The sequence below is a fragment of the Mus caroli genome, chromosome 19 (genome assembly GCF_900094665.2).
Source record: "Mus caroli chromosome 19, CAROLI_EIJ_v1.1, whole genome shotgun sequence".
Lineage (NCBI taxonomy): Eukaryota > Metazoa > Chordata > Mammalia > Rodentia > Muridae > Mus > Mus caroli.
In genome coordinates, this window is record NC_034588.1 from 53,796,017 (window position 1) to 53,811,077 (window position 15,061).

Below are 15,061 nucleotides of genomic sequence, written 5' to 3' on the forward strand. Positions count from 1 at the left end.
ATTAAATCTCCTTAAACTAGGAGATTTAATCTTCTGGAATCCATAGCCACTATGTCTCAAGATCTCCATACCAAGATCCAGATAAGGATCTCCAAGCCTCCAGATAAGGGTCACTGGTGAGCCTTCCAATTCTGGATTGTAGTTCATTCCAAATATAGTCAAGTTGACAACCAAGAATAGCCACTACACCCAGCATTCAATAAAGTAATGGCTACAGTACTCAGCCTCCAGTCGAAAACGGCTAAAGATGCAAAAGAGACTGTATCTCAAAGCCCAAAGACAAGCCAGTTGTTAACACGGGCTGAGAATGACAGACAGACAGACAGACAGGAAGACAGACAGACAGACAGACTGTAGCTAGCAGGTAACAGTGATAGTGTGCCTCAACTTGTTCACATATTGAACAGAAAGAAGGCGAAGATATGATGAGAAAAGAAGTTGCTGTGACTCTCCCTGTGTATATGACATAGCTGTGACAAGACACCTGTGTCCTCTTTTGCTTCCATAGGCTGTGAGAAGCACCGTGACTCAAAGCGACTTGAAGAGAAGGGCATTTATTTGGCTTACATTTCCACTGCACAGGCAGTCATCAGTGGAAGTCAGGGTAAGGACTTAAAGCAGGAACCTGTAGCCAGAGCTGATGCAGAGGCCATGGAGGAGTGCTGCTTACTGGCTTGCTCCCCATGGCTTGCTCAGCCTGCTTTCTTATAGAACCCAGGGCCAACAGCCCAGGGATGGGCTGGGTCTTCCCACTTGAGTCACCCTTTGTGTCAGGGTAACAGAAAACTGACCTCACAGCCTGAGAAAGACAACTCCGAAGATGCAAAGTTCATTTTGACTCATGGTTTCAGAGTTTGCTGTCCATGGTTGACTGGCTCCACTGAGAAAAGGCAAACACAAGAGGAAAAAGGTCGTAGCCAGGGCAGATCTTTCGAGTCACTCCCTAGCTGTCCTCTTCCCCACCCTCAGACACACAGTTAAGCCCTAGTAAGCCCATTGAACTATGAACTGGTCAATGTATTCATTGATGAATTAGCACAGTCATGATCTAATTACCTCGTTAGGCTTGCCAACAGCCTGAGACCAAGCCTTCCATGAGTCCTGAAAACATTCAGTATCTAATTATAGCCTACATTAAAAAATAAACAACAAACAAATGAACCAAACTAAAGTTTTAGAAGTGAAAACATAGAATCTAAAAATATTTCATCAAATTGAGCAAGTAACAAGTCACATAGAAGCAAAACGAACAAAACAAAACCCAATGAATATGAAGTAATCAATAACTTCTGAAAGGGAAACAGTGTAACACTTGTAAGTATCAAAAGGAATCTGGAGAGATGACTCAGCAGGGGAAGGCCCTAGATTTTAGTGTGTGTGTGTGTGTGTGTGTGTGTGTGTGTGTCCGTGTCCGGGAGTCACTTGTTTGTCTGTGAATGTGAGTGTATGTATGCATGAGTTTAAAGGCCAGAAGTCCTATTCAACAGTGTGCCACTCCATTGTTAGACATGAGGTCTGTTTGTCAACCCAGAACTCACTTTTTGGCTAGGCTAGCTGGACAAGGAGCTCCAGGGAGCCACCTGTTGTGACCCCTGACCCAGCACTGAGGTCAGATACAATAGCTACGCCCGGCTTGATATGAGAACTGGGGATCTTAACTCAAAACTCAAAAGTCCTGTCTGTGTGCTCCAGGCACATGACTGACTGAGCCGTTGAAACCCTTTTTAGGTTGGAGTAATGGTTTTTAGCAAGTAAGAGTGCTTGCTTTGGCGACTATAAGGACCAGAGTTTGGATTTCTGCTCCCACAGAACAAGGTGGGCGTGGTCCTGACGATGCCTGTGACCACATGGCTCAGTGGGATGGAGATAGGAAGTCACTGGAGCTTGCTGGAATATAAGCCTTGCTGGAAAATCTGAGCTCCAGCTTCAGGGAGACACTTCCTCAATGGAATTCGGGTGGGGAGTGATCATCAGGGTACTTCATGTCCTCCTCTACTCACAAGTACACATAACATGCACACACACATGCACACGCACCCGCACACATACATGCTTTTTTTTTTTTCAATGAACAAAAGCTGAGACGTTGCATTCCCCAGCCTGTAGGAGGCACTGTGGTCCCTGCTGGCCTGTATGAAGCAGCCCTGTCTCCCAGCCTGTATGAGACATCGCATTCCCCTAGGGTACTGTAAGAACACTAGCGAAAAAAACGCTTCCAAAGGAAAAAAAATTACACTAGACAGAAGCAACAGAAGCGGATTTGCATATGATCTGAGTATTCAAATTAGCAGAGAAGAATTTTAAAAAGTGTAACAATACATTAAAGGATCTGGTGGGGAAAGCTGACAATGGGTGTAGTCAGAGGGAATTTCAGCAAAGAGATGGAAATTATGAAAAGTTCAATGGTGTGCCCCACCCCTAAAGTATATTTTTTCCATACTGCAGAACAGAGCAGCGCGACAGAGGGAAGCGCGACTGGGCAGCGATGGGTATGGAGCATGGCTGCGGCAGGGGGAGGGCACAAAGGAGCATGTCATTGCCCAGTAGAGAAGGTTCTCCTCGGCCCCTGGAGGCTCAGGCGACTGTCGGATCCACCTCACCCGGTTCCCGCCTGCTAGGACAAGTACTGCTGCCGCTCAGCCCGCAGAATGGAGCCGCAGCTCTTCTAGGTGTCCCCCCGCCATGCCCACTTCTGTTCCCCACCCTCAGATACACAGTTAAGCCCTAGTAAGCCCATTGAACTATGAACTGGTCAATGGATTCATTGATGAATTAGCACAGTCATGATCTAATTACCTCTTTAGGCTTGCCAACAGCCTGAGACCAAGCCTTCCATGAGTCGTGAAAACACACACGCTGCCCGATCCCACCATCACCCTGACTCTGAGCAACAAGATATCCGAGATGAAGAACGATTCATTTTCTGAGTTGTCTCCTTGAAAGACTTCCATGATCAGTGCTGCTGCTGGAGGCCATGTTGATGTTCATAGTCCTTGGTGTCTCTGAATCCACATCGGTGCCAGCCAGAGACCACGTTGCTGTCCATCGTTCCTGGTGCCGCAAGCTGCTGTGGGCAGGGAAGATTCTGTTACAATAGTACCGGTGAGTGTAGACCCGTAGCTGAGAATGAGAGATCTTGAAGCCTTTTGTGCCAACCTCCCCCCCCCCAAAAGAGACAGTCTAGACATTAAATTATGGATTCGAGTCCTTAAAACTGTGATAAAGATGCTGAAACTCTTCACAGTCAAAGGCTTCTGATGAACTCCGGGGAAAACTTAGTTATCTCTAAGGGGCTGGCCACTGGGCATTTGACCACGTTCCAATGAGTACATGAGCAACACAAATCAGATTCGGTGGGTGCTTCTTCTCTTCCTCCCCCTCCCCCTCCCCCTTCCTCCTCCTTCTTTTCTTTTTGGATGGGGCACAAGGATAAGAGAGTGGACCTGGTAAGAATGGGAAACAAGTGTAACCAGGGTACACTGTATGAAATTCCCAAATCATTAATAAAAATTATGTTGGGGAAGACAGCAGTAAATGTGAGAATGGCAGTGTGCGATGTGAGAGAATGGGTGGGGGTGAAGCTCAGTGGGTGGAGCTCACCTGGCAAACACAAGCCCTGGTTCACCTCACCCTGCATGAAGAAGAGCTGGGCACTGCTGGTCACTTTTGACTCCTGGCCATGTGAGAACCTGGCAAGAAGGTGGCCATCCGCAATCCAGAATGGAGTCCTCCCAGCTTGGTCTGTGCTGGCACTTTGGTTATTGACTTCCAGCCTCCAACTCTCTGGGCCTGGTTGCCAGTTCCAAGCTTTCTGTCTGGGAGATTGGGACAAGTCAGGATACAGGAGAATGAGTATAGGTGGTCAGGGCAGGGGTGAAAACAGGTTCTGCCCCTCCTGGGAGTCAGGCAGGAGAATACGGCTGAGTTTCGGTCTGCTGTGTCACCATAGGCTTCTGGAGGGTCCGAGGCTGCGCTACCCTCCAAGCCTGCCGGGGTTGCGTTACCATCCAAGCCTGCCAAGGCTGCGTTACCCTCGAAGCCTGCAGAGGCTGCGCTACCCTCGAAGCCTGCCGGGGTTGCGCTACCATCCAAGCCTGCCAAGGCTGAGTTACCCTTGAAGCCTGCAGAGGCTGCGCTACCCTCGAAGCCTGCCTTTGGGAGCACCGACTTCTCTACCGGGAGCAATTCTGATCCAGGGTTGGGGACAAGTCACTGAGATCTGAACTTCATGGGAGCATCACGCCTGCTAGAAGACTGAGGTGCCACGGAGCGATACTTTAAGATAGGTGTTTAGTTTTTTTTAAAGAAGGGGTTCAATCTTATTTTGAGGGGATTTTATGCAAGAGGATTCAATGTTAGGAAATGACCCTTCAAAAGGTATTTCAGGCTCGGTTCTGACCTTTGCTTCTGGGTTACTTCTAGGGCAGGTCAGTTGTTCCTCATGCAAAAAGGGGTGGGGAGAAGAAGCCACAGAAAGGACAGTTTAAAAGACACCGGAGAAGCCAGGGACGGTGGTATAAGCCTGAAACCCAATAATTGGAACCAAATATTCGGAAATAGCAAAATCCAACTTTAATCCACTTTCTAGCCCTTTTCCCTGGAAGAAATCGGTCTTGGATGGTGTGTCCATCCGCTGGCCACTCCTACACAATACATCCATGGTGGTGTTAGAAGATGAAAGTCCTGTTTTGGCTCAGACCCGGTCCATGGTCAGTCAGCCCTATTGTTTTGGGGCTGGGACAAGGCAAAAAGTGTCCTAGCAGGAATGGGTGGAGAATAGAACTGTTTACCTCATAGCTGAGAAACGAGAGAAAAGGTGACCAGTGATGGGCTAAGTGTCTGCTTTGCCAGTGGGGCGCCTGGAGTGCCTGCACATCACTCGGGGAAGACACAATACAGTCCATGATGGGGGTCCTCGGTCTGTGTTTTCCCTGGGTGGAAAACGGTGGAGTCTGGGATGACTGCTGTGTTTCCCGCTCTCCTGAGTACCTAGGTGCCTCTAGCATCCCCCCGAGAGTTGGGAATGGGGGTCCCAGGTCTGGGATTTCCCTCTAGACCACGTGCCAGGCAGGAAGGGGAAGGCATACCCTGGGCAGAACCCAGTTTGATTTCGAATGAGTGCTGAGAGTACAGAGGGGCTGGAAGAGAGAAGGCCTTCTCTGGGAGATTTAGATGCAGCTCTTTGTTACGAAGGCCTCCTCTCCAGTGATCCTTGATGAAGAGACAGTCCATGCTTATTCGAACTGCTACATCTGATGGCGGCTGTGAATTCACTCACCTTTCTCAGTGCTAACCGGGGAGTAAATACCTTTTGCGGAAAGGACTGCCCAGGGAAGCTCATTGGCTGAATGTTCAGCACTCGATCTAGATACCTCATCAGCAAAGAGAACTTCAGGTTTGTATGCTATGTGACTAATTGCCACGGTCTTCTCAGTGGGGTGTCGTGGTTACATGTTCCAGAGCTAGTAGAGTTAGGCAGATTGTGGCCCCATTCCTACTGGTCTCAATTCTGAGGTTCATGGGATTTGAGCTCACTCAGCCTTACCAGTTCTTCCATCTGGTGTCCACTTGCCCCATGGACCAGAATTTCACAGTCCCTTTGGGATGCACCATCATGTACCTAAAGCTGGGGACCGACCTTTAAACCCACCTTTGAGGGATGCTTAAGATCTACGTCTGTTAGCTATCTTTCTGCACAACCTCCCTCCTTTACAAACCCCCGTATGTGATGGTAGGACACACACAATACAACATGACTTCTTTTATTCCATACTGACCCTACAGAGCACATTTTCATTTACCAGTTTATCCTGAAGATTTTTTTTTCTGAGTCTCAGAGGCTGCCTCGGTCGGTGGTGCAGTCAATAGTATTTATTTCAGGCTGCCTCGGTTTTCATTTGCTAGTCATTGAAGTTTTTCAAAGTCCACTGTTAATGGAATTCCTGCAATGATTACTCTTGAATGGAAGGGCTTGTGGCTCACACCTGTAATCCCAACCAGCCCCGTAGAGAGATGGGAGGGGGAATGGCAGGAGGGAGGGAGAAAGGGAAAGAGGGAGGGAGAGAGAGAGAGAGAGATTTCTTTTCACAGTGGCTCATGTGCGCCCTCTAGTGAAGGTGGGTGTCTTATCCTTTCACAGTCACAGACTGACAAAATTGCTTGAGCAATTCCTGGAAACCTACTCTAAGTGACAGACTGCACTCTGCACCACCCCCACTTTAGGAAAGGGTACAAGTTGAAAAACAAACTCAGGCTGGCCCCTTGATAACACACCTCGGGATCCCAGGGGGAAAATGAACAGCCAAGAAAGTCAAAGTTCCCTGAGACAACCAGAGTGGGGCAGGGATTCTAGCCTCTCCCTTTTGTGAGCTTCATAATGAAATGATGCCCGGGGCAGCCCCTTACCCATACAAGATAACACTGGATGAGACAGGATGCAAGGTTAAAAGACTGTAAAGCAGGCAGTTCCAGAAAGTTCTGTCCTAATCCCGTAAGGAAGATCAGAACAGAGAGGGTACAGACTGAAGATTTAGCTGGAAGCACATAACTGTCTGGAGGCTCTTCTCGCTCTCCCTCTCTCTGTATGTCTCTCTCTCCCTCTCTCTGTCTCTTTCTCTCTCCCTCTGTCTCTCTCTCCCTCTCTCTATCTTTTTGTCTCTCTCTCCCCCCTCTCTTCCTCTCCCTATCTCTCTGTCTCTGTCTGTTTGTCTGTCTGCCTGTCTCTCTCACTCTCTCTCTCACACACACACAAACACACACACATACACACATACATATGCGTGTGCATGTGCACAGTCAAAGACAGTTGGGAGGTAGAGTTGGGGCAGGGTTTGTTGATTTGATGAGAGTTAAGAAGGTCAGCTGACTCTCTGGGTTCTGGCTTCAACAAGAAGAGTGTATGGTTCTCCTGTCTTGCTGGACAGGAGAACAGTGGGATGGAAAAGAGGAAAGAGAAAACATTGTGCAGTAAAGTCTGAGACTCTGCTCTGGCCATGCATTTGTGTTGTCTATCTGTCCATGAGACACAAATTCATATTCATGGTTTGATATTAAAGGTCTGCAGCTGAGTGATGAAGGAGTCTGAATAGAGGGAGGGGTCACAAGAGCAGGTAATGGGGGAGGGGTCACAAGAGAGGGTATGGAGAAAGAAATACCGTGGCATAAACACCCTCCCCTCACCTGATCCCAGGCTACTGAGCCTACTGAACCTGGACTTGGAAAGCGGTGTGCACAATCAGCTGTCAGTCCTCATCGGTACAGGGTTCAGGACAATGCAGTTGCAGAGAGGAACAGGAGATGAAGACAGGGAGATTGAATCTGGCATCCTGCACATTGCTGGAGACAGCAGCAAGGGTCAGTTCTGGATTATGGAGCAGCCAAATTGTCCAATAAATACATGAAGATGTTCAGCCAGGCGTAGTGGTGCACGCCTTTAACCTCAGCACTCAGGAGGCAGAATCGGGCAGATCTCTGGGTTCAGGGCCAGCCTGGTTTACAGAGTGAGTTTCAGGACAACACAGAGAAACCCTGTCTTGGAAAGGAGGAGAAAGAGAAGTGGAGGAGGTATGTTCATTTTTAACTGTCAAGAAAATGCAACTTAAAACTGTATTGAGATTTCATCTCACCTCAGTCAGCAGAAAGGCAAATACCAACAAACTGTGGCAAGGATGTGGGGAGGGAGTGGCCTTTATTTATGCTGAAGGGAATACAGACTGACTGGTACAGCATGGTTTCTCAAAGGTGTGTGGGGTTCTCAGCAAACTAAAAGTAGAATCACACAATGACCCTCTATACAACTCCTAGAAGGAGCTTAGTTGGTAGAGTGGGGAGATACTACTTGTGTGTCGTTGTTGATTGCTGAATTACTCACAACAGCTAAGAAAGGAGCCAGCCTAGATGCCTATCAACAGATGGTGGGCAAAAACAAACAAACAAACAAATAAGTGGCATTTATACACAGTAGAGTGCTTATTCAGCTGTGATGACAGATGAAGTGTGTGTGTGTGTGTGTGTGTGTGTGTTTCCAGAAAAATGGATGGAACTGAGACCATCATGTTAAGAGAAATAAGCCAGACTTGGAAAAGCAGACGTCTCAACTTTCCACATAAGAAGAATCCGTGTGTGTGCTTGCAGGTGTTGAATATAGAAGAGAGGACAAAGTGAATGGAGGAAAAGGTGGTAAGAGAAGATTATGGGGAAAGACAAATGTTCCAATGTTTTCTTATATGTGGAGTCTACATCTGTATCTATAGCTATGACATAGAAGAGGAAGGGTAACTGTTCTGGGGGAGAGCTGGCCAGTGAGGGAGGGCAGGAAGGGACAGAAGAGAAGGGTAGGTAAACATAAACAAATTACAATTGTGTGTGTGTGTGTGCGCGCGCGCGCGCGCGCGCATGCCCTCACGCTAAGTAAAACAATAATATGAAAAGAATAGAAGCTGGAGGAGGAAGAAGAGTCAAAACTGAGAAAACCACAAATACCTACAGCTCAGTAAGATTATGAGTCCCATTCCGATGAGCATCATGGGAGTGGAAGGTCAAGGTCGGGCATGGGACTTGCCTCTCTGTGAGGCTCCTGCATCTGTTCCTGCACCATAGAGATATGAAGCTCAAAAGATATCGCAACGTAGAATTACAGGTGGGTTTTCCACTTGCAGTCTTCTGTCGACCCCTATTTTTAAGTTAAGAACCTATTACTTTAAAATCACAAATAACTGAATTGCTTTGTGTACCTTCGGAATAACGGGTAGAGTGTGGCAAAGTACAACGGAACCATTATCTAGCAGAATGTGGCGGCTCACGCCGGTAATTCCAACGCTCAAGACACAAAGGAAGGAGAAATGACTCAACTTTGAGAGCTGGTTGTTCGACACAGCGAGAGCTGGCTGTTCGACACACCGAGTCTCAAATTAGTAGGGCTAAGTAGAGAGACCCTGCCTCATAGAATACCGAAACAACGAAAATCTTAACTTTGGGAATCAACACAGGTATCACGCTGCCAAATAGCGCCACCTAGTGTAACGTCTGCACCTCAAATAAATATTTTGACTTGTGTTGCATTTTACAGCTTATGAATCAGCACACATTAAAATAACTGTGAACCTAAACACCTAAAGGTGCTACCTTGTAAACTCATATTCATAGATTCTCATTCTTCATTGGTTCACAGCATTGGATACGGGCTGGGACTGAGCCCGGTGTTTGGAACAGTATGGCACACTCCGTTAGAACTACTCATGGTAAGGAATCAGGTGATGGTGATGTTAGTTTTTGATAAAAATCTGAAAGCTATCCTATTGAGACTCAAAATGAATCATACTTTAAAAAGTTAAAAAGAAAAATTATATTTATTCTTCTTTGGAATCCAGTGATGGGTGGATGAGTCGCTTAGATTTCATCTGTTAGGGGTGTTCCGGTCTTTAGCTTTGTGCAAAGATAGGGTTCTGTGATAATAACAAACATGATAATTTTAATGCTGGGTGTACCCATGCATCACACTGATCCCAGCCCTTGGGAGACAAAGGCAGGACTTTTTTTCCGTGGGTTCAAATTCCAGGTCAGCAATATATAGTGATACCCTGTCTCGAAAAAAGGAAGGAAGAATGGAGGGAAGGAGGGAGGGAGAGAGGGTGGGAGGGAGGAAGAGAGGGTGGGAGAGAGAGAGAGGAAAGGAGGGGTAGAAAATAGGGAGGAAGGAATGAGAGAGGGAAGGAGGAAGGGAGGGAGGAAGGGGAAAAGGATAAAAGACCCTTTCTTTAATGGGAGGTAGGTGTGGATGCAATATACAATCAGGATCCTGTTTCTGCAATTCTGTACTATTTATGTGTAAACACGATAAGATTAGGCATGTATTTTGAACTCCATCATGAAGCTATTTATAATAACAGTTTTGAGTGCCTGTAAAATCTCACACTGGCCGGGTGTGGGGGCGCACGCCTTTAATCCCAGCACTCAGGAGGCAGAGGCAGGCAGATTTCTGATTTCGAGGCCAGCCTGGTCTACAAAGTGAGTTCCAGGACAGCCAGGGCTACACAGAGAAACCCTGTCTCAAAACCAAAAAACAAACAAACAAACAACAACAACAAAAAACCCCTCACACTGATAGGAACAACTTTTCTCTCCTTTTGTATGTCAGGGGAAAGTGCAAGCTATGAGTCTCCCAGATTTGGGGGAAACGCAGTGGTCAGCACATCGGGATGCCGTGATGAGCCTCGCCTGAGAACACCAACTTCATGACCACGGCCGCTCCCTCGGCAGGTGACCATCTATCTGCGCACGGATTTCTCCTCTACGTGAAGTAGGATCACAGGTGTTTGGTTGTAGAGGGTTCTTTAAATTTATTTTTGTTTTACATGTCTGGGCATTTGCCTGCACGATCTATACCACTTACCTGATACCTTTGGAGGCCAGGAGAGGGTGTCAGATCCCTTGAAACTAGAGTCACAGGCAGCAGTGAGCAATCCGGTGGGTATTGGGAATCAAACCCAGGTCCTCTGGACAAGCAGCCAGTGCTCTTAACCACTGAGCCATCTCTCTCACCCCTGGAGTCATGTTGTTGTTCAATCACATTTGTTTGTTTGTTTGTTTGTTTGTTTATTTATCGTGTGCATATGTGCATGTGTCTGTGTGTGGGGATGTCACAGGGCATGTGTGGAGGTCAGAGGACAGACAACCTGCATCCGTAAGAATCTTTTTTCTCCTTCCACTATGTGGGTCCCAGGCAGGTTTGACAGCAGACGTCTTAACCCACTGAACCTAAGATCTTCATCTCACCAGGTCTCATAGTTAGTTGTTTGTTGTTGCTATTTGAAGAATGAGAGGAAAGCATGGGATTTACAGAGACTTCGACAAAATATCTGAGTTATTGCTAGCAATGCCACAGTGGACTAGCAGAGTGCAAGATAAATCCCCCAAAAGCATATAAAAACAATAGCCACATCACATAATCTGTTCAAAAATACTAAGAAAAGAGACCCCGCCGGGCGTGGTGGCGCACGCCTTTAATCCCAGCACTCGGGAGGCAGAGCCAGGCGAATTTCTGAGTTCAAGGCCAGCCTGGTCTACAGAGTGAGTTCCAGGACAGCCAGGGCTACACAGAGAAAACCCTGTCTCGAAAAACCAAAAAAAAAAAAAAAAAAAAGAAAAAAAGAAAAGAGACCCCACTCACAGCATCGTGGAAGAAGTGCGTGCTACCTCTAGAAAGACAGAGAAAGATAGAAAGTACTATGGCTGGTGAGAGTTGGACCCCATGTGGATTTAAATCTGTTTAATGATAGATAAGATGGAAAAATGAGAACTATATTGAGTTTGGCATACTTTCAAAATGTGTGTGTGTGTGTGTGTGTCTTTTTAAAAAAACTCTATGTATGTGTTTTTAGAGTGTTTTAGTAGATGCATGGCTTGTATAGCACAACATTAAGTTTGGATTTGCTGCATTTTGAGCTTGCCTCCTTTTGAGCTTGCCTCGGATTGAGCTTGCCAGGCATTGAGCTCAGTGCACACTGAGTTTGCTGCGCAGCTCCTATGAACTTATCCAATCAGATTGCCAACTGCCAGGAAACACAGAGGCGGCCATGAGGTATATTTTCAAACTGCCACATGTCCTGTGACAAAATATCATAATGAAACCTGTTGCTTTTTACAATTAATGCATACTAATTAAAAACCAAACCAAACCAAAAAAAGCCAAACAACCAAACAAAACCCCACCTGGTCAAAAGCAGAAAAGAAGTCATGCCGGGAGGGGGAGAGGGTACAAGAGGTCAGGGGTGGGTGAGAGGGGAGTGGAGAATCAACAGCAACAACAACAAAAAATGTGTTTGAAAAATGCCATAATTGCCGGGCAGTGGTGGCACACACCTTTAGTCCCAGCACTTGGGAGGCAGAGGCAGGTGGATTTCTGAGTTTGAGGCCAGCCCGGTCTACAGAGTGAGTTCCAGGACAGCCAGGGCTACACAGAGAAACACTATCTTGAAAAACCAAAACAAAAAAAAGAAAGAAAAGAAAAGAAAAATGCCATAATGAAACCCAATACCGTATATGCCAATTACAGATTTTATTTGGAAAAGAAAGCTGTCATGTTTCAGGGCATGTATTAAGGAAACCTAGGTGCCAATGAGAAGGCTCAGTGGATGACTGTGGGGCAGTATGTGTGGAGGAAAGATGGAGTGAGAGAAAACCCTCTCTTTACCAGAGTTCCAGTGCTCTGGGCAGGCGGACTGTTGCATGCCTTTCCACGTGGCCCCGGGTGGGTGTCTGGCTGTGTGAAGCCACTAGACCCCAACTCAGCAGGTGGTGGACAAGGGGCAGTCCTAGATACCAGGTTCTCAGTTTTGGGCATCCCAGACACTGCTGGATACTACAGAAGAGCTGAGAACAGAATGAGAACAGCTCTGTCAGCCCCTGGGCCAAAGGGAGGAGAGGGCAGGGGGAGAGGGGGACACTATATGTTTCTCATGCAGGAGAGAGACCTTGGTCTATGGCTGGAGCACAGGAAGGCCTTCTGGCAGGAGGTTAGACACAGCTCCTTAGGGGAAAGCCTATCCCATTGTTAAAGCATGGCGGGCCTTTATGAGCAGAGACAGTCTATGGTTTTAGAGCTTTATTGTAGAAAGGCAGTGGGAAAGAGAGAAGGTAGAAAGAGAGAGGCTGGCTGTACTGGCTAGTTTTGTGTCATCTTGACATAGCTGGAGTTATCACAGAGAAAGGAGCTTCAGTTGAGGAAATGCCTCCATGAGCTCCAACTGTAAGGCATTTTCTCAATTAGTGATCAAGGGGGAAAGTTCCCTTGTGGGTGGGACCATCTCTGGGCTGGTAGTCTTGGGTTCTATAAGAGAGCAGGCTGAGCAAGCCAGGGGAAGCAAGCCAGTAAAGAACATCCCTCCATGGCCTCTGCATCAGCTCCTGCTTCCTGACCTGCTTGAGTTCCAGTCCTGACTTCCTTTGGTGAAGAACAGCAATATGGAAATGTAAGCCGAATAAACCCTTTCCTCCCCAACTTGCTTCTTGGTCATGATGTTTGTGCAGGAATAGAAACCCTGACTAAGACACTGGCCATGGCCATGTGGAAAGAGGGGTGAAGAGAGAGAGAGAGAGAAGAAGGTCTAGAGAGGAGAGTAAGAAAGGTGAAAGCTTAAAGAGAGGAAGGAGGGGTCAGGCAGCCCCTTTTATAGTGGGCTGGGCTATCAGGTAACTGTGGGGAGGAGCATACCAGGCTATTGTCAGGTAACTGTGGGGGGTGGAGTCAGCCAGAATGCTAGGAGCTTGGGACATTGTCTACATGACTGATAGTCACACACCTCTCCTGCAGAGGCTGTGGGGGTGGCAGGAGCCAGGGGTCCAAGAGACATGATCGATCACCACCCATTGGATCCCCCAGGGTTCAAGACCTATGCTTGACTGGAGACCAGGCTGTCTGTGCACAGCCCAATGCCCCGCAGATGACGTGCCTACTGCCTCGTCTGACAAGTTATCCTCAGATTCCCACATGCACGACAAGGCATGGGTCCCCTGCTGCCCCCCAAAATAAATAAATAATTTTTAAATAGCTTTTTTTTTTCAGAAGAAAAATGTAGCTGCTTGCATTCTCATGTTAATTATGTTCCCCCCAAACCTGTTTACAGGAATGTCTGCACTGCACAAAAGACACTGAGGGACCCCGCCTCCAGTTGGTTCTGATTGGTAAACAAAGATGCCAACAGCCAATGGCTGGGCAGGGCAGACAGAGGTAGGACATTTAGGATTCCAGGGCTAGGAACTGAGAAAGGAGAAGGAGAAGATCTGCCATGTTGGGGGAAGGAGAAGAAAGAAAGAACTGCCATGCCTGAGGAGAGTGGAGGACAGGGAGGCATGGCCAACATGTGAATGAATGGGGAGAGAAAGCCCAGCTGGGCAGCCCTCTGGGTCCAGAGCAGCCAAGATAGAATGTAAGATTATGGCGGGAGGGGGACAGGGGTGGGGGATGGGGGAGGTGGATTAACAGCATGGAGGTTCGGAAGTGAGTGGCCCAGCCACTGAGTTGATTAAGGCATATCAAAATATAAAGGCTGTATGTATGTCTTCCATTTGGAAACCTAGAACATTGGGACCGGTAGCGAGGAATGTGCGGCTACCACGATTTATTTAATTATAACTACAGAAAAATGAGAAAAATCTGAATTCCCAGTGCTCAAGATGCAGAGGTCAGGAGTTAAAGGACAGCCTTGGTTATACTAAAAGAACCTTAAAAATGGAGGGGAAAAAACCAGTATAGTTACCATACAAAATACAACTCATGTAAGTTTTAATCTGTGTCAACAGTCGGTCTATGTTACTGTGTGTGGTGGTACACACGGGAAGTCACACCTGCTCAGAGGACTGAGTCAGGAAGAATCCAGTCTAGGTGACAGAATAGAACACTATCTCAACGCAGAACAGAAAATCATTTGTTAGCATAGCTTCCTACATTACACAGAATGCACCTATTCTAATAAAACATTTCTATACTCTTTATCTTGACCAGGTAAAACATAGCCAAATATTTAAAAATAGTTATTCGCTGTTGTATGAAATTCATATTCCTGGGCATTCTGTAGTCTTATTTGCTACCTCTGCCAAGACTTTACAATGTAGACTATAACACCGACTGCGTGCTGGTTTTTAAGCCTTTTCGGAGTTCCCTCTGTGTGAAGGTCCAAGCATCTTACCACAGCTGTGGGACCACTCTTTCCTTTCCTCCCATCTTGCTCCTCCCTGACAAACTGCAAGCTTCCCACTCTCATCAGAACTTCTCTTTTGCTGGGTACTTTACTGGCCTGGAGTATATAGACGTTCCTAGCTTATCTAGCTTTTGATATCATTTATGATCATTTTATTATGTAGTTACAGCTTCTCTTAAGGGTTTTTAAAGTCAAATTTATAGTAAATGATTATAAGTAATAACGCAGTACTTCAAGGAGTCAAAACAAATGAGAACAAGCAATCTGCATAAAAGCAGCACACTGGGCTGGGCGGGCCAGAGAGTTAAACTTGTTTGCAATTGTAGAGAACCCCTTTTCAGCACTCACACTGCCTGTGAGTGCCT